Source organism: Cricetulus griseus, chromosome 2, assembly GCF_003668045.3.
Source record: "Cricetulus griseus strain 17A/GY chromosome 2, alternate assembly CriGri-PICRH-1.0, whole genome shotgun sequence".
NCBI lineage: Eukaryota > Metazoa > Chordata > Mammalia > Rodentia > Cricetidae > Cricetulus > Cricetulus griseus.
This window is the reverse complement of record NC_048595.1, coordinates 240,802,807-240,824,479: the sequence shown is the minus strand read 5'-3', so window position 1 is coordinate 240,824,479 and position 21,673 is coordinate 240,802,807. Positions and strand designations below refer to the sequence as shown.

The 21,673-nt window shown below is 36.6% G+C and overlaps 1 non-coding gene across 1 annotated transcript; it reads right to left on the bottom strand.

Moving 5' to 3' along the window:
* Positions 1-13,065: 13,065 nt before the first annotated feature.
* LOC113834368 lies at positions 13,066-13,229 on the bottom strand. Its single transcript, XR_003482844.1, has one exon. It is a non-coding gene; the product is annotated as a U1 spliceosomal RNA (small nuclear RNA).
* Positions 13,230-21,673: the final 8,444 nt, after the last annotated feature.

The window sequence follows — 21,673 nt, the reverse complement described above, 5'->3', positions numbered from 1 at the left end:
ACACAGTCAACAAAACAAAATGGCAGCCACAGAATGAGAAAAGTTATTCACCAACCCCATATCGGACAGAGGACTGAGTTCCAAAATACACAAAGAATTCTAGAAACTAGTTACCAAATTACCAACTAATCCAATTAAAAATTGGATTACAGAACTAAATAGACAATTCTCAATGGAGGAATCTAAAATGGTTGAAAGACATATAAGAAAGTGTTCAACAACCTTAGCCATCAGAGAAATGCAAATGAAAACAACTCTGAGATACCATCTTATTCCTGTCAGAATGGCTAAAATCAAAAATACCAATGACAATTTATGCTGGAGAGGATGCATAGAAAGAGGAACACTCCTCCACTGTTGGTGGCAGTGCCAGTTTGTACAGCCACTTTGAAAATCAGTATGGCAGTTCCTCAGGAAAATGGGAATCAGTCTACCACAAGAGCCAACAATTCCACTCTTAGGCATATACCCAAAATTTCCATATTCATACAACAAGGACATCCGTTCAACCATGTACATAGCAGCATTATTTGTAATAGCCAGAACATGGAATCAATGTAGATGCCCCTCAACTAAAGAATGGATAGAGAAAATGCAGTACATTTAAACAATGGAGTACTACTCATCAGAAAAAAATAATGGAATCTTGAAATTAGAAGGAAAATGGATGGCATTCAAAGAAATAATCCTGAGTGAGGTAACCCAGTCACAAAAAGACAAACATGTTATGTACTCACTCATATGTGGATTTTAGACATAGAGAAAAGGATTATCAGTCTACAATCCACACTACCAGGGAAGCTAAGAAACAAGGAGGACCTCAAGAGAGACATACATGATCCCCCAGAGAAAGAGAAAGGGACAAGATCTCCTGAGCTAATTGAGAGCATGGGGGAGGGGAGAGGCATCTATAAGAAAGAGAAGGGGAGAATAGGCACTGAGAGGAGGACATGAGGCAGCAGGAAGATTTATTCAGGGGAAGAATGGAGGAGAGCAAGAAAAGAGATACCATAATAGAGGGAGGCATTATAGGTTTAAAGGGTATTCTGGCACTAGGGAAATGTCCAGAGATCTACAAGTTTGACGCCAACTAACAATTCTAAGCAATAGTTGAGAGGCTACCTTAAATGCCCTTCCCTGATAATGAGATTGATGACTACCTTATATGCCATCCTAGAGCCTTCATCCAGTAGCTGATTGAAGCAAAAGCAGAGACCCACACGTAAACAGTGAGCTGAACTCTGGAATTCAGTTGCAGAGAGGGAGGAGTGATGACCAAAGGAGTCAAGACCAGGCTGGAGAAACCCACAGAACCTGTTGACCTGAAAAGGGTGTTGCTCATGGACCCCAGACTGATAGCTGGGAAACAAGCACAGGACTAATCCAGACCCCCTTAAAGAGGAGGTCAGCTTGGAGGTCTGGGCATTCTATGGGGCCTCTGTTAGTGGATCAGCATTTATCACTACTACACAAATGGAATTTGGGTGCCCTTTCTCCCAGTCTAGACACATGGGGGAGGGTTTAGGACCTGCTCCAAATGATATGACAGACTGTGAAGGTTCCCCATGGGAGGTCTCACTCTCCCTGGGGAGCAGAATAGGGTTGGGATGGTGGGGCAGGGAATTAGGGGAGGGAGAGGGTACTGGGATTGTTTCTAATTTAGAATTGTTTCTAATTTAAAATTAGTCTAATTACAATTATAAAAATAAAAAAAGAATAATAGTGTAAGGAGTAGTTAGTGACCAGACTAAGATGGGGACTTTGGATTGCTTCTTCACAATGCAGATGAGAAAATTCATGTCTAAATGCACAAAATCCTTTAGGGCATCTCTTGCTGTTCCCATGTCCTGTAATTAAAATCAATGGAATAATACAACCAAGGACACGAATGAATGCATGGGTCATTCCTCTAGGGACAGACCTCCTGAGGTGCTTGCTGAGGGTGTAGGAAATACAGAATAGGTAGAGGAAGTTCGTTACAAATACCACTTAAGACAACATGACCAGTAGCAGAAATTATGGTTACAATTGACAATAGTGTTTCTGTTTTATTTTGTTAAGAATGCATATGTCTAGATATGTGTACTTTCTTTCCCAGTTTCTTCATCATGTGATGTAATGTCAACTAAGAGAATAACAATGGTGATCATAGTTAAGTTTGTGATACTAAAAGAATGTCCTCCAAGGGAAATTGCCTCCAATTCTAAGTTTATAATGCATTTGTTGTTGTACAAGTGATAGTTATATCATGTTAGGGACAGTTATGACACAGTTAAATATATATTGCATTGGCAAGTGTATATAATTGTATATGCTATTTTGTCCTAATTATGATCTGGTTATTGTTTAAACTTGGAATTAACTATGACATAGGTAGATAAAATTGGGTTTGAATTTGACAAGCAGCCTTGTGATGGCTATTCTTGGTTCTAAAGTTGACTACTTCTAGAAATAACTAAAAGCCCCAAATGAGGCAAACCTAATAAGGGATTTTTGCTTACTCTGAAGTGGGAAGATCCACTTCTAATCTGGATCTTTGAAGTGGTAAGACACGCCTTGAGTCCATAATATTTGAGATGAGAAGATTCTCATGCTTGATTTCACCTCTCTAGGGTGTCCATCCCTTCTGAGATTACAGCCTACTTCTTCTTGTTCTGGTATATAACAAATAACAGCTGATTTATCCATCCCCGGGAACTGAACAACTATTGGATTCATAGGCAGCCATTGTTGGTTTAGCTAGACCACAGCTTATAAGTGATTCCAATAAATCTACTTTCTATATTGCGGTGGTTTGAATAGGAATGGATGCCGTAGGCTCATATATTTGAATGTATGGTCATTATGGTGTAGCACTGCTTGACAGGGATTAGGTGGTGTGGTCTTATTGGAGTATGTGTGGCTTTATTGGAGGAAGTTTTTCACTAGGGGTGGGATTTTGTGGGATGGGTTAAATGCTAAAAGCTTGTCCAGTGTCTCCTTCTTCTTGCTGCCTTTAGTTCCAGATGTAGAATTCTTAGGTAGCATTTCTGTCTGTGTGCCATCGTGCTCCCTGCCATAAGAATAATGAACTAAACCTCTGAAACTGTAATCAGGCCCAATTAAATTATTTCTTTTATATAGCCATGGTATCTGTTCACAGTAATAGAACACTGATAAAGATTCTTGCTGTATGTGCTGTTACTCTACTGAACCCTGATTAATACAGTATTAAATATGTTCAAAATTTTCAATGTATTTTTAATTTACAATGTTTATCAACATTTTACTTAATGCTTATAAGTAAAAAATTATCTATAACTTTTATGTTCATCAAAATGTAAGAACTATATACAGGATTCATCATATGTTGAACTCAGTTATCAAAATTTTCAACCTAATAGTAATTTAAAAAACTCCTAAGTGTCCATGTCCATTGTCTAAGTGCCTTAAAAACTTACACAAAGACCACATTTCCACATGTAACACCACAAATTTGATGATTGTATAAATTATGGTGATAACTTTGAATGCTACATGCAGAGCTCTGGTTACTGTTGTTTTGTAAATTTATGTCACACAGCAATCACAATGTTCTTTACGAAGATAGAAGTATTAGATAAAGAAAATATTTGACATTTTGACACAGCACATATGATATATATTTAGCCAAATATTGGTATTTCTTATCTGATGTTGATCATTCTATCTATCTATCTATCTATCTATCTATCTATCTATATGCTATTTTATGTCTTTTGTTACTTTGTGGTAGTGTATATTTATAGACTTACAATGGCTTTTCTTTGGAACTTTATTGTCCCACTATTTTTACGTTGTTGGTGTTTTGAGGGACTCTTGTTATCCATAATCATTTTATCCATTAGAATTGCTTAAACTAAAACTTGCAAACTAAAATTAATTGCCTAACTGTACTTTTGCATGTTGAATTTAAATTGTATTCTCCATATTTCAGTAAAATCTAAAATCTCCACTATTTGCTAACTACATGGTAAAAGAAGTACATTCTAGTGAGAAAGCACATCATTGTAAATTTTCAGCACACTAGAAAATTGAATATTTGGGGCAGATAAAATGCATGAAGAACTCTGAAATTGAAGCTGAAATGTCCTTTCTTTCTATTCCCCCAAAAGAGTTGTCTTTGGTAGAATTTATAAAGTCTGGCCTGGTTTTATGTAATTAGTTGGTTACAAGCCATCCTTCCCATAGGTCAAGTCAATTAAAGGATAACTAAAGGAGACAGGGCTCCAAACAGTGGCAGATGGCACAGGGGCACTAATGCTCACTAGAGAGGGGAAAATGGAGTCCCATGGATTATAACTTTGAACGAAAACAAAATTAGCTGTTCACAACTTTGAACTCAGTGTTTCCTTGCTTTTTGCTTATAGGCCATGTACTGTTTTTAAGTGTTTTTATGTTCAGTGTGTAATTCAGTGGGCATATGGAGGAAAGGGTTTGAACTCAGGCCCAAGACACAGGTGCTGTTTTCCAAATTGCAGACATCAAATGAGAATAGTCTTTAGGCAAAAGTTTGACTAAACCGTAAAAGTACTTTGATATATATTAAACTGTATTTTTTTGTTGTTGTTGCCTTGTTTCTTTTATTAATTTTTTAATATTATTTATAAATTTTATTTAAATCATAAACAATCTTATTTTACATATCAATCCCAGTTCCTTCTCCCTACCATCCTCCCATACCCCCCACCAATCCGCAGCCCAAATGCTATCCACGCCCCAGGGAGGGTGAGGCGTTCCATGAGGGATCATCAAAATCTGTCAAGTCATTTGGGGCCTAGGCCCTCCGCTGTGTATTTAGGCTAAGAGAATATCCCTCCATGGAAAATGGGCTCCCAAAGTCCATTCCTGCACTAGGTATACATTATGGTTCCACTACCAGAGGCCTCATAGTCTGTCCAGTGCTCCTAGCTGACACCCACATTCAGTTGGCCTGGTTTGGTCCTATGTTGGTTCCACAGCTGTCAGACTGGGGTCCATGAGTTCCCACTTGCTCAGGTCAGCTGTTTCTGTGGGTTTTCCCAGCGTGGTCTTGACCCCTTTGCTCATCACTCCTTCCCTCTCTGAAACTGAATTCCAGGAATTTGGCTCAGTGTTTAGCTGTGGATCTCTGCTTCTACTTCCATAAGCTATGGATAAAGGCTCTGGGATGCAGGGATAGCTCATCCGTTAAAGGCTAGGCTCACAACCAAAAATATAAACTGCATTTATTGATGACAATAAAAGATAATGAAAAAGGTTTTGTATAAATGTAGAGAAAAAATAGACACCTTTATAGTGAAGAGATAGTGGAGGTGTGTAGTTATTCATAATTTAGCAAAAGCCCTTGATTGTATCACTTAATTGTTTTCAAATTAGAGTGATGAGAATAGAAATCGACAGTCTCACAATTATATAGATGTTTGTTGCTTAATTAAAAGTCCATCAAATACTAGTTCAGGATTAACTTTAGACTGCAAAACAATTTGCTTTCAACTCTGATGGGATTTCAATCCATTCACAGTTTATTCCCCTGGCTCAGTCCTGCTCCTTTCCCCATTTTAAGAAGTAAATTGTTGAAACTTAAGCTTCAAAGAGTAGAAAATTAAGTGTTTTTAAAAGGTCCTTGGAAAAGACTTTGTTTTGTATCCCCAAAATAGCTATGTTTAAAATCTTTTCCTAGTACAACAGTTGTTTCTTTTATTTCACTCTTCGCAACAAAGTTGCTGTTTCATTTTAAACACAAGATTTCACACCTCTGTGCCTCAGTTTCCTTGATTACTAAGTGATGAAAGAAAGGGATCTAATCTTTTTGATTCTCTTCTACCTCGAATTTTTTCTAAATTATATTTTTAAGTTAACATTCAAAGCAATAGGTTTCATTATGGCATTACACACACACACACACACACACACACACACACACACACACACACACACACACACACCACACACGCACACACATTCTACTCATCCTTTGGCTTCATTTCCCCAGTCCCTCTCTTGCTGGTCTTTTTCTTGTTGGCTAATCTTGGTTGCCAGCTTGACATACCAGGGAACCTCAGTTGAACAATTGATTGAACCCTGAATTGCCTATGGTAATATTCTTGGTTGATGATTGTTTAGGGAGGGCCTAGTTCACTGTAGGTGGTGCCATTTCTTGTCAAATTGGCCTAAACTATGTGATAAAAGTCAGGCAGCCAGAGTTAGCAAGGTAGTAAGCAGCATTCCTTCTTTACTTTGTGCTTCAGTCTCCTTCCTTGGGTTTCTTTGATTGTGGATTACAGCCTGTGTTAGCCAAGTAAACCCTTTCCTGCCAAAGTTGATTTTTTGATCATGGTGTGTGTCACAGCAAAAGAAAGCAAAGTAGGATACTTTTCTCCATTGAGAGTTCTCCCTTCTGCTTTCAAGTCACTTTAATTCTATTACTTTCTCCACTGTTTAAGATTTTTTTCTCCCATCTTAAAGTTTGCTTTCTATGTACATCACATACACACAGACACACACTCATACTCACATACACACATACACACAAACACACACTCACACACACACACATTTGCAGACACACATATACACACATACACACCCAAACACAGACACACACTCATACTCACAGACACACACATACACACAGAGACACAGAGACACAGAGATACACACACACACACACACACACACACACACAAACACACACACACTTGCAGACACACATATACACAGATACACACCCAAACACAGATACACACTCATACTCACAGACACACACAGAGAGAGACACAGAGACACAGAGATACACACACACACACACACACACACACACACACACACACACACACACAGAACCCACTCTGGCACAGATCTCAGAGATCCACCAATTTCTGCCTCTTGAGTACTGGGGTTAAAGGTACATACCACCACCACTACTCCCCCCACTTAAATATTACTTTGAACAAGCAAAGCAAATGTCTACAAATTATGATCCATGGTACCTTGCCCCTTTATATTAATCTCCTCTTGAGAGCTAAACAGGAATTACTCAAATCCCACCATTACCCTTCCCTTTCAAAGCTTTTGCTTTATCCCTTGCCATTGAATAATTTATATCACATAGTCATTGTTCTTTAGCTCAGATCTTTATGGCCTCATGAGATATTTGTTAATGCTTGATGACATTAGTTCCTACTTACACAAAACAGTGTTTGCAGTGTTTGTGGAGGTTGACAATTTGAGCCCACCAAGGAACTAGATTTTGCTAGGAAAGAGGGAGAAGACTATGAAAATGATTTTTACTTTTCCAAAGCCATAGTTCCTTTTACAAGAATGTCAAGCAAATTTACAATTATGTTATAAATTGCTGATGTTCTACAAATATTTAATGGGGTAGTAATTCATACTCTGGTTATTTTATTCCCTTCTAGAGATGGATGAATACACAAATTTTTTATAAGCTTTCATATGGCTTTGGAGAAAAGAAATTGGTCACTGTGTCACCAAAGGCCAAAGATCAAATGCTGTCCTTAATTTAGGGGGAAAAATAGCTCATAGCAAAACTAAAGTAGGTGCAGGAATATTGTAGCTGAACTATTTTATTTCTAAAGCTGAAGGTGGGTGGATGAGGCTCCTGTCGAATCTCTCTTTATTTACAGTGGAAAGTCGATTGTAGGCAGTCTGTTGGAAATGACAGCGTTTCTATCAAGCTCCCCATCAGCTGCCGCTGGCTGGAGTAGGAATTATCATCCTTCACTGGGCTGTCTTGCTTTATGATATCAATTAGCAAACAATCTGTTTTGTTGGCACAGGATAAAATTAGGATGCAAAACAGAGGGACTGTGAAGCAAAACATTTTTCAGGGAGAAGTCTGTTGTGCTGAAGCACGGGAGGGAAAGACACTGTCGTTTTTCTGTCTGTCAGTCTTTCTTTAATTCGACACTGATGTCAGACTTCTGACATTAACAAACATAATAACATTATCAGCTTTGATGCAGCTGAGCTACTCAGAATACTGACCTGACTTAAAATATAAACCTTCCATTTCTTTTTTATGTGTTCTTAGTAACTCTAGAATTTAGTTGTTTAAAACCCTATTTATTCTTTTTAAAATGTATTTAAAGAATCATAGTCCACATATAAAGCAGAAGGGAAATCACACTAGAGGGCACTAGTAAGCTACATGATTTGTTTTTTGTTTTTTGGATTCTCCCCCCACCCCTTGGCAATCTCATTTGCATGTCTTTAGGGAAGCTCTTGCTGCTTAAGCTTATCTGTTTGAGACTATTCATTTTTTTTTCTGCTTTCTTCATTTTTTTTTCCTCCTACAAAGCCCATTTGGCTTTTCTCATTGACCAGTAGAGTTCCAGACCCTTAGGTTCATTATTTTGATAAGCTTTTTCCCAGTTGGGTTGTCTGGGTGGCCTTTATGTCTTTATTGAAATCCCTGGTTCTTGTCCTGTGACATTTCTGATGTCTTTTGAAAGAACATCTCTGCAGCTGCAAATGATTGCTGCTTAAGCCCAATTTTAAGACCTCAAAAAGCACACACATCACCCCTGGGCATTTTTTTTTAAACCACACTTATACCCTAATCTCTGGAGGTAAAAGGCAAGATGCTAAGTAATCTGCCACCTGGCCTGTCCTCACACAATTAGCGCCGAGCACAGATTTCTCTTCTGAGGAATATACTCGATTTTTCCTAAAAGGTCAAATGAAATTCATGCTTCATGTTCAAAACAAGTAAAAAGTAATATAGGGATCTAAAGTGTACCTAAAGAGAACTCACATTTTAATTAAACTAAGTAAACCAAGTTTAATGGTTTTTTTTTTTTTTCAGAATGTCAGGGTTTTTAAATTATTATTATTATCCATTTGTTTAATAAGAACCCAATGTATTTTGAGTTCTATGAATGTTGAAATAATTTTTATAACTCATTATTATTTAGATTCTTCTTTTAGTTGCCTCTCTTTTGAAATTCTAGCTATTAAAATAATTAAAGTCTGTCTCAAAATGATATTTATCTTAGTATTCTATTGCTGAGCAGAGACTCCATGACCAAGGCAACTCTTAAGTAGAACATTTAACTGGGACTTGCTTACAGTTCATCATGGCAGCAAACATGGCAGCATGCAGGCAGACATGGTGCTCTCAAAGTAGCTGAGAGTTGTACATATGGATCCTGGCCATATATCCTAATTCCTTCAAATAGTGCCACTTCCCGGTTATCAAGCACTCCAATATATGAGCCTATGGGGGCCATTCTTATTCAAATCACTACAGGATTTTTGTCTTAAAGTAGAAAGTAGAATACAAACACCAGGGTATAGTTCAGTTGAGGCTGAATATACCTAACAGTTGAGGCTCTATGGTCAATCCTCAGTATCATAATAACAAGGAATAAATAATCAGTAGCTAAAGGAAGTAGTCCTCTAATCAAATGGAATAAAAATTATAACTAATTTGAAAATGAACACAATGACAGACAATTCTGGATTGAAAAGAAACTGTGCTTTAACCCCAAGGCTTTTCCCCCTTCATTAAGTTCCTTCGATGCAGAAGAAGTCAATCCCTGTTCTGTATATGACTGCTAATTCATTTCTTCTAAGTTGTGACAAGGCAAGACTAGGTAAGACAGGGCAGAGATTCTCTCATCTGGTTTCTGGCTGAGGCAATTTTCCTAGAATTTGATCTCCTTTATGGAAAATTATCCAACTCTGTTCTAGGAACCCAGGGTCTGGATGGCCCAGCTTACTTGGCTTCTCTTCTGTTAAACTGTTTGCCATGCAGCTCTCTCCCACCCCCTAACCATTTTCCTGAGGTCCTGCTAAACCTGCTGCTCAAGAAAAAACTCCCTTGGAGCTGCATAGTGAGATAACAGGATATGAATTTTGCCTTTAAAAGCCCCTATGTTCCAAACTCTAGAGGGTACAGTTGGGTCTCTAATAATTATTCTCTTTAAAAAATTCCAACATTCATGCTCTCCAGAACCCTTTCTTGCAAATTTAGACTTTGGACACCATTTCATCCATGTCATCCACCCCAAACCATTGGTTATTACTGGGAAACCCTATGCTTCATTGTGCTTAAGATTTGGTTAACCCTCCTGCATCAGTTACTTGTGTTTTTGTTGCAAAATGGCTTAGGAATTTTAATGTATAGGTTATCAGGAAGCCATGATGTGTAGCTACTCACATGCCATCCAGTAGGAAATAGAGAAAACAGCTTGTTTTCTCTGTGTTTTTCATTCTGGGACTCTACATAATGTTGAAGTGCTGTCCCTATTTCCAGTTAACCTTTCTACCTCCATTAACAAAATCTAGATAACCCCCTACAGTCATGTCCAAAGGCTTGTCTCTTCAATGATTTTATATCTGTCTGTCACAAGAGATATCATAGTTTCTTCATTACCCCTTCCCTCACTCTCTTTTTTCCTTTCTTGTTTCTGGATTATTTTCTGATAGCCTAAATATCCATTCATCTACATTTTTGTAAGTGATAGGATCTCATGTATAAATGAATATTGCTCGACATTACTCTATTATTCATATGTATTGTGCATATTATAATTTTTCTACTTATCATCAATGGACATTTACATTGCTTCTATACCTTAGGTTTATGACTCAGCAATGAACGTGAAAGTGAAGAAAATTCTGTTTTCTTCCCTTATATCCTTAAGTTAGATTACTGAAATCATACATTTATTTTATTCATAATTTCTCCAGGACTTTTTATATTATTTTCCATAATGGCTGCACCAGCTTATATTTCTGCTACCAATACACTCTTTCGCCCCTACAATTTATGTATTTTGACTATTTGAAAACAGGTATCCTAGAAGATATGAGGCTCTACCACCTTGTTTTTCCATTTCTATGCCCCTGGAAATTACGATCTTTAAAATATCTCTAGTCTATCCCTTTGTACCTCTGCAAATCACTTTCAAGTAAAATGTATATGGAGGGACTTATAGTCATCTGAGTAATATGGTACTTAGCTACCTAATCATATCTTCAGAATATGTTCATATTTCTTTGCATTAAGTTTGGGAAATGGTGTTCACAGCATTATAGAGTGAGTTCAAAGTTATATTGATAAATACAAAGAAAATATACTTAATTACCAGGCATGTTTGCTACCATAAGTTGCTTTGTTTTCAAGGTGGAAAGATTTCATTTAAAATATTGAATTGAGTTACAGACTTTGCCTCATAATTCCCTGAATGGAAATCCCAAATGAAGGACTAGTCCTGACCTAAGTAGTCAAACAAGGGTGACTTGCACAAGTGTATTTCCACATAGTCCCAAATTCGGTTGTTTAGCTATTTGTTTATAAATTGTGATGATGTCTAGTTATATACAAATGTCTTAAAATTATTGTTAACCATATACATTTATGTCATTTTGTCATTTGCTTTCTCTTTTACAAGCATATGTTTTTATAACACTTGGTAAAATGTTAAATTTCAAACTTATAGCAAGATATACTTCATAGAAACACTGAAACATTACTATCCTACAGTAAATGCTAATACAAACAACAGAGAAATGGCTGTACTCTTTTGTGAATATATGTGAGAAGGTTTTTAGGGATCATCAGTCATATTGTCATAACAGGCAAACATTTGGTAATAAAAAGTACATTAGAAGATGCTATTCACTCAGCCAGTAAAGGTTATGATATTTTTAAACTATCATCTGAAACAAATGTCCAATTTTCCAAGCAAATAGTGTTATCTATTACTTGAGAAAGATATTATCTTTTAATACTAAAGTTTACAAAAACAGTTCTACAAATTTATCATAAGTTGCCCTCATAAAAGAATTAACACATGAAAATAAACACCTTTATTGTATTGCCATATAAGTAATTGATCTGTATGGATTAGAGGTCACATAACTTCAGTTCTAGGTTTTCAAGTTGGTATGAACCACTGGCTAAAGCAGTTTTAAAAGAATTTTCTGCTATGAGTACTACTGTCAGTAACAGAAAGAGTGATGTAATCTTCCTTACATGCTATATTTTGCATAGCATTTTAATGTGATACTGTACATGAAGTAGGAACAACAATGAAGAATATTTTTATATTAGATGAGTTTTATGGAGTTTGTGACTAAGGAAATCTCCTGGAAAATATCTACTGTCTCAGGATGAGGCAGTATGGAATGATGAGGAAGGGAAAGAGGAGGGAAGGTACCATGAATGACTACTGGCCCCTCTAGACATTATGATAGCTCATTTCATGCCAAAACTCTCACAAATTATGCAAGAAGAGAAGGGCATCAATACAATAAAGGCAAAGATAGAAGTGGTTTCCCATGAATGTCCAATAGAGTGAGCTAAGTGTGATTCACAGGATTAACTCTTTATCTGGTAATGACATTAAACAGAATAATATTTCTCTCCAAAATAATATAATGGGATCGTATGTGTATGTGTGTTTGTATTGTGTTGTGTAGGAAACTATTAATATTGAAGAATAATTTTAAAATTCAGCAAGTTCATGAATTGTGATTTTATTCATCAATAAACTATTGATCATTTAGTCTGTAAGAAAGTATCTATAATGTTGTGCTGCCAGTCCTCCCAAGTTACTGCTAATTTTGATGATTTCTTATAAGGATTAAAAGCTGAGGGAAGATTCTGTTCTCATGACTATAGTTCACTTCACAGTGAAAATATAGACTAAAAATCAGCAAAAAAGAAAATGAACATAAAGTGGAGTGTGATTTAAAGTATTTAAAATTTTTATTTAAAATTATTTCCTAACATTTTAGTGTGTGTGTGTGTGTGTGTGTGTGTGTGTGTGTGTGTGTGTGTGTGTGTGTTTGTGCATGTTGATGAATGCAAACATGGGTACATGAATACCATAGACATGTGTAGAGGTCAGTAGACAACCTTGAATGATGATCTTTAGCTTTTACCTCATTTAAAGAAAGGTTTCTTTTTGTTGCATATTTCTATATATTCCACTCTTTTGGCTCTTGACCTTCCAGTTACTGTCACGTTTCCACCTCCCATCTTGTTGTAGGAGGCCCAAGATTATAGATGCATGAGCAACAGCACCCCGCCCCCAAGAGAGAGCATAAACGCAGTCCCCCCCACTACCACAGATTTTGCGGTTAAATTTCCTTCATTGGGGAAAATCACAGGAGTCACCATATTCAGAGTACAATGGATAAGCTTTTCCCTGTGAAAACTACCTTCGTGATCATGGTATCTCCCCTGCTTTTAGCATGCAATGCCCAGATTTTACCTGAGTTCTGGATAATAAAATTCAGGTCCTCTACTTGCATGGCAAGCATTGTATCCACAGAGCTGTCTCCCTACCCAGGATATTTGTCTACTCCCAGGATAATTACAAGTAGAGTGCTTCATTTTCTCAGCAACAATGTATAATAACACTTGGCAAGAGTTATTAATCAAGTAATTTCATTCAAGGCTCAGTATTTTATTTCAGGCAATCACAAGAATAGAACTCCTGTATGCTGGTATTTACTGCTCAGTATCAGAGGTGAAACTGATGGCTCAGAACTCCAGGTGAACAAAACAACATTTACCATGAACAGCATTTCCATATTACCTCTCTGAGTTGATCCCATGCTTAAAGTATTTGGAGACACATCTTCAGGCTGTTTAGAGATTTGGAAGCTATCTTTCAAATATGAGGCCAGTACTGAAACTCCTTGCAATATGCTGTTTATATACTGCACATTAGAAAGGCTATGAATACATCCTCATCTATGCATCTGACTATAGGAAATTTGATATAATACATTCTTCACTGTACAGATTGACAGCATAGATTTCATTAAAAACAATTACAATCATAGCTTCTGGTCAGTTTCTATAGAAAGAAGATATATACAAAATGCTCAGATATAAAACTTATGCCAGAATTTGTCTTTCCATGGGTAAATTTAGGGATATGGTTGAGGATCAATGAGCAAGTCACCATTCAGGTTTTATCTACTAGAACACATGTACAACTAAACTTCATGAATTAAGCAGAAAAAGTGGAATTAAAGAGAGGCAGCAGCAAGCACAGCAGCTTAACAAGAGAGCTGGACTCCACTAGGTCCTTGGCCAGCCCAGGAATAAGGCACACTTGTTATACATTAAAAACTGGAGTAGGTCAATCATCAAAATGATAGAACAAGTTGCCAATTTTATAATTATGTTTAACAATTTACCACCAATTTAATGCCTTAAAGGAACATAAAGTTGGTTTCCACTCAGTTATCTAAATGAAAAGTCTGAAGAAACAATGGGGTTAAAATTAATTTCTGGGTTAAAAGGTATTTGATATGGAGGCTTCTGGGGATAATGTGCTCTTGCTTTTTAATAGTTTCTACCTAAATTACAGGGGTCATGCTCCTTGGTCCACCTTCAAAGTGCATCTCTCTAAACCTTGATGCTCTTTTGAATCTTTGTCCCATTCTGACTTGTATGTCCCTCCCACACTTTTTCCCTTATTAAAACCCTGTGAATATACTAGACTTACCCAATGACCAACAATAATTTACATTTTTGTTCATCTCAAGTTCTTCACCTAAACATACTCACAAGTTCCAAGATTCAGAAGGGGTACTTTTAGTGATCATTGTTTTAATCATTATAATACTAAGCAACCCATGCCCAGGAATAATCAGCATTGAAAAGGTCTCTTAAGAAATGCTATTGTTGAAGCCTAAGTAGCCAAATCAGTTTCCATATCACTAAACCTATATTTCTTTATTTAGTCAGAATGACCAACAATCAATGAATGGACCATGAATTTTCTAAGTCCGATCAACATATATAAGTTTTTTTCATAGTTATGGGGGTTCAGAAAATCAGCCATTGATCTTCAAGAGAAAGTCATTATATTAAGAATCTAAGAGTTGTCTTAATAACTGTCATTTAGTATGCATTTACTCTCTCTCACACACACAAAAGTGAGAAATATGGGAATTGGTGTCACTTTTTAAAATTTAGACTTGAGACAGTCTCTCTGATCTTGACCTTCTGCTGGGGATGCAGACATATTGACTAGCAACCATCTGTACTTGTGTTCATAATAAAAGAAGAAAAATTATTACAATAAATCTTTCCGCCAAAAGCTGCCTGAGCCCACCGCCATGTGTGAGCTTTATGTAAGCCACCCGCCCGAGTTAGGCCCAAATAAATACACAGCATCTTGTATTAGGTTCAAAGCTGCTTGGCCAATGGCTAGGACTTCTCATCTTTTAGCTCAGTCTTAAATATCATAAATCTACATATTTTATAAGACTTATCTCATCAGATGCCTTATTGGCGACCCTCCTTGTTGGTGGATCACATCTTGCTGCTGGAGCAGGAGCGGAGGGGAAAGAGAGCCCTTCCTGTTTCTCCTTCGCTTAAATATGAGTCTCCTTGCTATGTCACTTCCTGCCTGGATCAGCAGTTCTCTACTACATTTCCCAGAATCCTCTTTGACTCCTAGTCCTGCCTCACTTGCCATTACATTGGCCAAACAGTATTTTATTTAACAATCAATAAGATAAACATACACAGTACATTCCCCATCAAAAAATGTTTCATAAGTGTACAGAAAAGGTCTAGTGCTTGACTTATGGGGTGAAACAGTTCCTCTTCTGAGCCCCAATTCCTCTAGAGAGATTTTCTCCAAGTCATTAACCTGATCCTTGATTTCCAAATAATTTTTAACCCATTAAGGTGAGGATGGGACTGCAGACAGCCTCTTCTCCTCTTTGCTGCCTAAGTGAGATGTTCAGGTTTCACATCAAGAGTCTTCCATATGAATTCATCTTGTGTAGACTCTAGATGTGAGTTTCTGTATTTTCTTGAAATTGATTCCATAAATCTTTTCTGAGACTACACACAACACTGAGTCAGAAAGAAAGGTATTTTTAGCATCAATTCACTCTTCTGAGAGCTGAGCATTGGTTCTCCACTATTGAATTATGGTTTAACAGACATGACATTGTGCTTGGTCCTTGAAATTTTGGATTCATTGTATTCAAAGTTTTAACTGTAATTGACAAATGTGCAAAGTTCCCTTAAATTTATCTTTTAAAATACCAAGCCTGTTCATCATCTTCCCATTGTTCCAAAAATAGGCAATTGCATGTTCCAGATCTTAAGTCTGTGGACAAATATTTCTCTCTGACAATAAGCATATAAATTTACAATCTGCAGCATTATAGACACATATAATGAAACAAGTTTGGATTTTACTCTTCTTTCTACAATTAACCATATTGTATCTGATACAAGTCTTCTCTGAAGTCCTAGCATGGTGGTGACATAGAAGCTGATGCTCAAGCTAACACATGCTAATAAAAGTATGAATGTCATTTGTTTCATTAAATAATTTGGTTTTAAAATCAGTTTTACAAGAATATAGTCATTTTGTTATGTCTTAAATGCATTTATGTATGATTGTCACAGGTTCAAATAATCAGCATCAGTAGTTGCTGGCACATGAACAGTTGTCTTTCTTTCTTAAGGCAAATATGTACATCATTAGTTATCAACTATAAAAGACAGGTAGGAAATGTAGTTTAGTAATTAGGCAACTATAACAATCAAACCTGTAGTCACTTTAGGTATGTTTACAAGGTCAAACTGATGTATTGGAAACACAGGTCATCTTCAAACACTTCAGAGATCTACAGAATATGGCATTTAAGAAGATTTAATTACATGGGTTCTCTTTTATGACAATGAGACATGTCTGCTTCTGGCAGCACCAATCTACATCAGAGAAGATGATGGGCATCAAAGAAAGTCCACATGGAGTTTAAGTTCTTTGTGGTAAATGTAAGCCACTGGACAAGAAAGTGCCCTTGCCTCAACAGCAGACAGTATGCTGTCCAAATTGGACAAACAGGACACCAAAAAGAGTGACTGCAAAACTTGCCAAGACAACGTGGTCCAGTCTTTCAGGCTATCCTGGTTCACAGAATATCTGTTAGATGTGCCTGGCCTTTTGACTGAAGATGGATGCCCCAATGTTGCAGAAAAATCTTGGGTGATTGTCCAGGCAGCAAGATGTTTCTGTCATTTCTCACATTTCTTTGGAAGTCCCTTGCTCGCACTTCCTGCTTCCTCAGTTAATATTATTTCCTTCTTGGGTCTCTGAGGGAGTTGAAGACTAAATAGTATAGTTATAGATTTCCCTGTTTACCAGAATTAGTAAAGAAATTCACTATTGATGTATTAAGCATAATAGGTTTAAAAACATTAAATATAATTTGATATGAAAATTAAAATAGATAGTAAATTAGTACAAGACTCTTGACTCATCAAGAAAAAATAGATAGTGGACTATTTTCTCAGAATTTGTCATTTGCTTATGGACTAGACATTGTACTTATTGCCATGTATATTGTGCATAGTTATCATTCTTATTTTAGATACTTTTTCTCATATTGGTTACAACCTTACTTTTTAGACAAAAGGGGGGAATATGTGGTGATATCTTTCTTGCACAAATAAAGCATGTCTGGGGGTCAGAGAATGGAGCTTGCCACTAGTTAACCATAGATGTCTGGAGGTCTATTCAGACAGGCAGGAAGTGATGGAGCTGGGCAGAAACATGTTATAAACAAGGACAAACAGGAAATTGCTCTCTTCTCTGTAGAGACGCTGAGCAGTCATTATGTAGCAGGGAAAGGATTTGCAGGTCTGACATTCTCTGGTAATCCAAAACAACACGGAAATACATGGCTTAATAGAAATGGGTTAATAATTAAGACAGAGCTAGCCAATAAGAAACCCTAGTCATTGGCCAACAATTTCATAATTAATATAAGTCTTGTGTGTTTATTTGGGGCATCACAGCTGTGGGACCAGGCTGGTGGGAAGAACAATCTGTAACACATTAAGTTTAGTTATTTTCTTGTTCATGTGTGTATATGTTAACATGTTATATGATTGTGTATATGGAGGCCAAAGGAAAGCCTCAGGTGTCATCCCTAAGAAGACCATCCATCTTCTTTGAGATACAGTCTCTCCTTGGCCAGACACTCTCTAATTAGTTAATACTGCCTGGCCACTAATCTATAAAGACTGTTTCTTGTCCACCTCCTCAGCACTGGCCTATTACAGGCATATGTGGACATACGTCCATCTTTAAGTTGGTTAACTTAACCCAGCCAGGTCCTTGTGTTTGTGAGGCAAGGACTTCACCAACTAAGCCACCTCAACCTTCCTGTATAATTCTTCCATAAAATATTATGTTCAAAGTGAATACAAAACCTGTTATTTAATAATAGTGGTGGACATGTTTAGGTCTTGATCATGATGAGGATTACACAAATATATGCACATGCTCAAACTCATTGATTGTGTTAAAATATATGCAGAATTTGTCTGTTTCTTATACCTTAATAAAAATGCTAAAAATAAATTTATCAATCTCTGAAGTTAGGCTTTATGCTACCATGCTACATTCTTAGCCTTCATACTTTGAAATGTGTGTTTAAAAGTCCAATAATTCATTTTATTTACTCATGTACTAGATGGTAGAAAAAGAGAAAATTAGACATTGTAGCAAATAATGCTCTCATAGTATTCAGGAAAAATTACTTGATTAGGGTTTCAACAGTAAGCTAAAGTATGTTTTGTTGTTGTTTCTTGACAATTAAAAGATCAGTTTCACGTAAAAGCTTAATAATTTCAAGCTCCCTAATAATATTTTCCAATAATGTCAATTTGTCTGTACTATATAATATTGAATCCAGTGCATATGTAATGTTAAAATTCTACGTACTGCTTGAGTAGACTTTTACTTAAATGTGGAGGTAAAGGAATGAGTTAGTTCAGCCTTTGTAAATGAAGCAAGGTCAGCAGTATGGGCAGAGTGTCTCACACAGCATCCCCTTATGTAGGAACTTCTATATTCAATTTCCCATTTTACTTTGCAGTTGGGAACTTGCTGCTAACTTCTGGTCAGATGTCACTCATTTTATGTGTGGCCTGTATAATACTCTGTGATTTTTGTGGATGACTACATTACAGGCAGATTCATAGCAAACTTGATGGCTCTGTGCTATAAATTGGAGGGTCCATAGATCTTTAAATCCTTTCCCAGAGGAGAGCTTCCCAAAGAAGGTATTAAAACAAGAACAAATTCATATGACTATTATGGTGGTTATAGTGGCGTAGAGCATGAGAGTTAATAATTAATAACTGAAATGTCAAATATTCACTCCACCAGGTAGCCTCTTCTTAACGGATGCAGTTGTTAAGATTTACAGTTATTTCAGTTCATACTTGAGTAAGAGTTATCTTATCTTTCCATGGGTTAAAACAAAGTTATGGAATGTGCATGAAAATAATCATAAAGATCGTGGCTGTTCTTATGAAAAATAAGTGTTGCAAGTGTCATCAAATGTTTGCTTTTGAATCATGCTTATGTCCCTACTGAAATCTGCATTAATTATCACAAACTTTTATGTTACTATACTTATAATTCTTTCCAAATGATAATGTCAAAGGCAAATTTAATAGTCTTGATTTCCTGTTTTTTAATATTTTGCTTTCACTTTCATGGTGAACTCGAAAAATGACTGAGAGAATAAGAAAATCAACCAATAAATTTCCACATTCTTTAAATATTAGTAGTAGGAAAAGGGAATTCATGAGGTTATTTTTTCAATAAACTTACAGGTAAGTAGAAGAAAATAGATAATCTATTTAAATATCTAGATTTACATGCCTTAGTAGAAACCATGAGGCATGAGTTGTCATTGGGCACTGAGCAAGGTGACCATTGGTTAATTACACCAGGAATTCCTGTATTTAAGTGAATAAAGATGGTCTTTGTTGTATCTAAATATAAGACTGATTTATTAAATGATATTTTAATGCTAACACTAGAGAAAAATCAACTGTATTTGTAAAAATTTACCTCAAGCCAGTTACTTTTATAGCATGATTAATCCCAGGGCATTTGGTATGAATCAAAGTGCATTCCTTTTTTTACATACCTGGCTCTTGCAAGGATGGCCATGGATTTTTACAATTTTGGTGCAAGTCATTTAAAGAACTTTTAAACTTACTGGGTAGTACTATGTCATGGTAAGTGACTGTTAGGAAATATTTTAGGCATCAGGAGCATTGTGCCATATTTGAATTTTAAAAGTGTGAATTTTTTAAAGAGAACATTCATTTTTGTAATTTTTTTCATAAAGAATATTTCTTTTAAGCAGATTTGTAAAATAAGAATCCACTAGTTTGGTTGGTAAAGGTTTAAACATTGTCCAATGTTGTGCTATGGTAGCATTTAAAACAAGTATTTGTGGACTCTCTGTTTTTAGGGGCTTGTACATCTCTGTGCTATGGACATATATAAGATTCATTTTAATAATATTGAGCTCAACTGGTACAGTTATGTTTAGGCAGTGGCTTGGGTTTTCATCGAGCAAAAACTTAGACACGTAACTGTAATAACGCTGTAACTTTGAGTACTGAAAAATATGTGAAAATGGCTGAATGTGGACTATGTATATATGTATTACAGATTTCTGTGGGATGCTGCTGTCACCACTTAACATGGAAAGTGTTCTATGGGGTTTGAATCCTAGTGGCCAGTTCTATGATACTGTATGTGTTGTATAGCTGGTGACAGGAGTAAGAATGTTTAGTGAATATTTGTTAAATTTTATTGTTGTGGTCAGAGATAATGTCAGAATAAAATTTTCATGTCCTACCAGCAAAGGGGAAATGTTAGGGGATCCACAGGGATAATCCCAACTAAGAATCTAGGCAGTAGAGGAAAGGCTGCCTTTGATGCCCTTCCCCTATAATGAGATTGATGACTACCTTGGTTACCTTCACCCAGTAGCTGATCAAAGCAGAAATAGCTACCCATAGGTACACACTGAGCCATACTCCTGGAAATCAGTTGCGGAGAGGGAGGAAGGATGAGCAAAGGAGCCAAGAGACAGGCAGAAACAGTTGACCTGACCTAGTGAGAACATGGAGACCCTAGTTGTAAAGCTTGGGAGCCAGTATTAGACTGAATCAAGTCCTCTGGATGTGAGTGCCAGCTAGGAGGTCAAGACACTCAGTCAATGGGACCTCTAACAGTGGAGCCAGTGTTTATCCTTAGAGCACAAATAGCCTTTGGGTCCCATTACCTATGGAGGTATACTATTGCAGCTTAGATACGGGAAGGAGGGCCTGGACCCTCTTCTAAATGATGTAAAGAACTTTGATGCCCCCCATGGAGGGTCTCACTATCCCTGGGGAGTGGAAGGGGGTGGGTTGAGGGGTCAGTGGGGACCATGGGAGGATAGGAGGTGGAGGAAATGGGGGATGGATATGTAAATAAGAATGCTTCTAAAATAAATTAAAGAAACATAAAAAAGAAAAAAATGGACAATATTATACTAAGTGAGGTAATGGAGAACTGGAAAGAAAAATAAACAGGTTCTCATTTATTTATGGGGCTAGCTATGAGTCTTTAAATTTCAGTATGCATCTGAAGTAACTACAGAAGCCAGGAGGTAGAAAGGGAGGAGAAGGAGCTCTGAAGAGGGAAATAGGAAAACTGGGGTGTTGGGAATTAACTAGGGAAAAGGAAAGAAAGGAATGATAAATAAATTATCCTGCAGAAGTTAGAAAAAGCCACAGGTAAACATAAATTTACAAGCTTACTTAAAATACATTTATTATATATACAGGTATGAA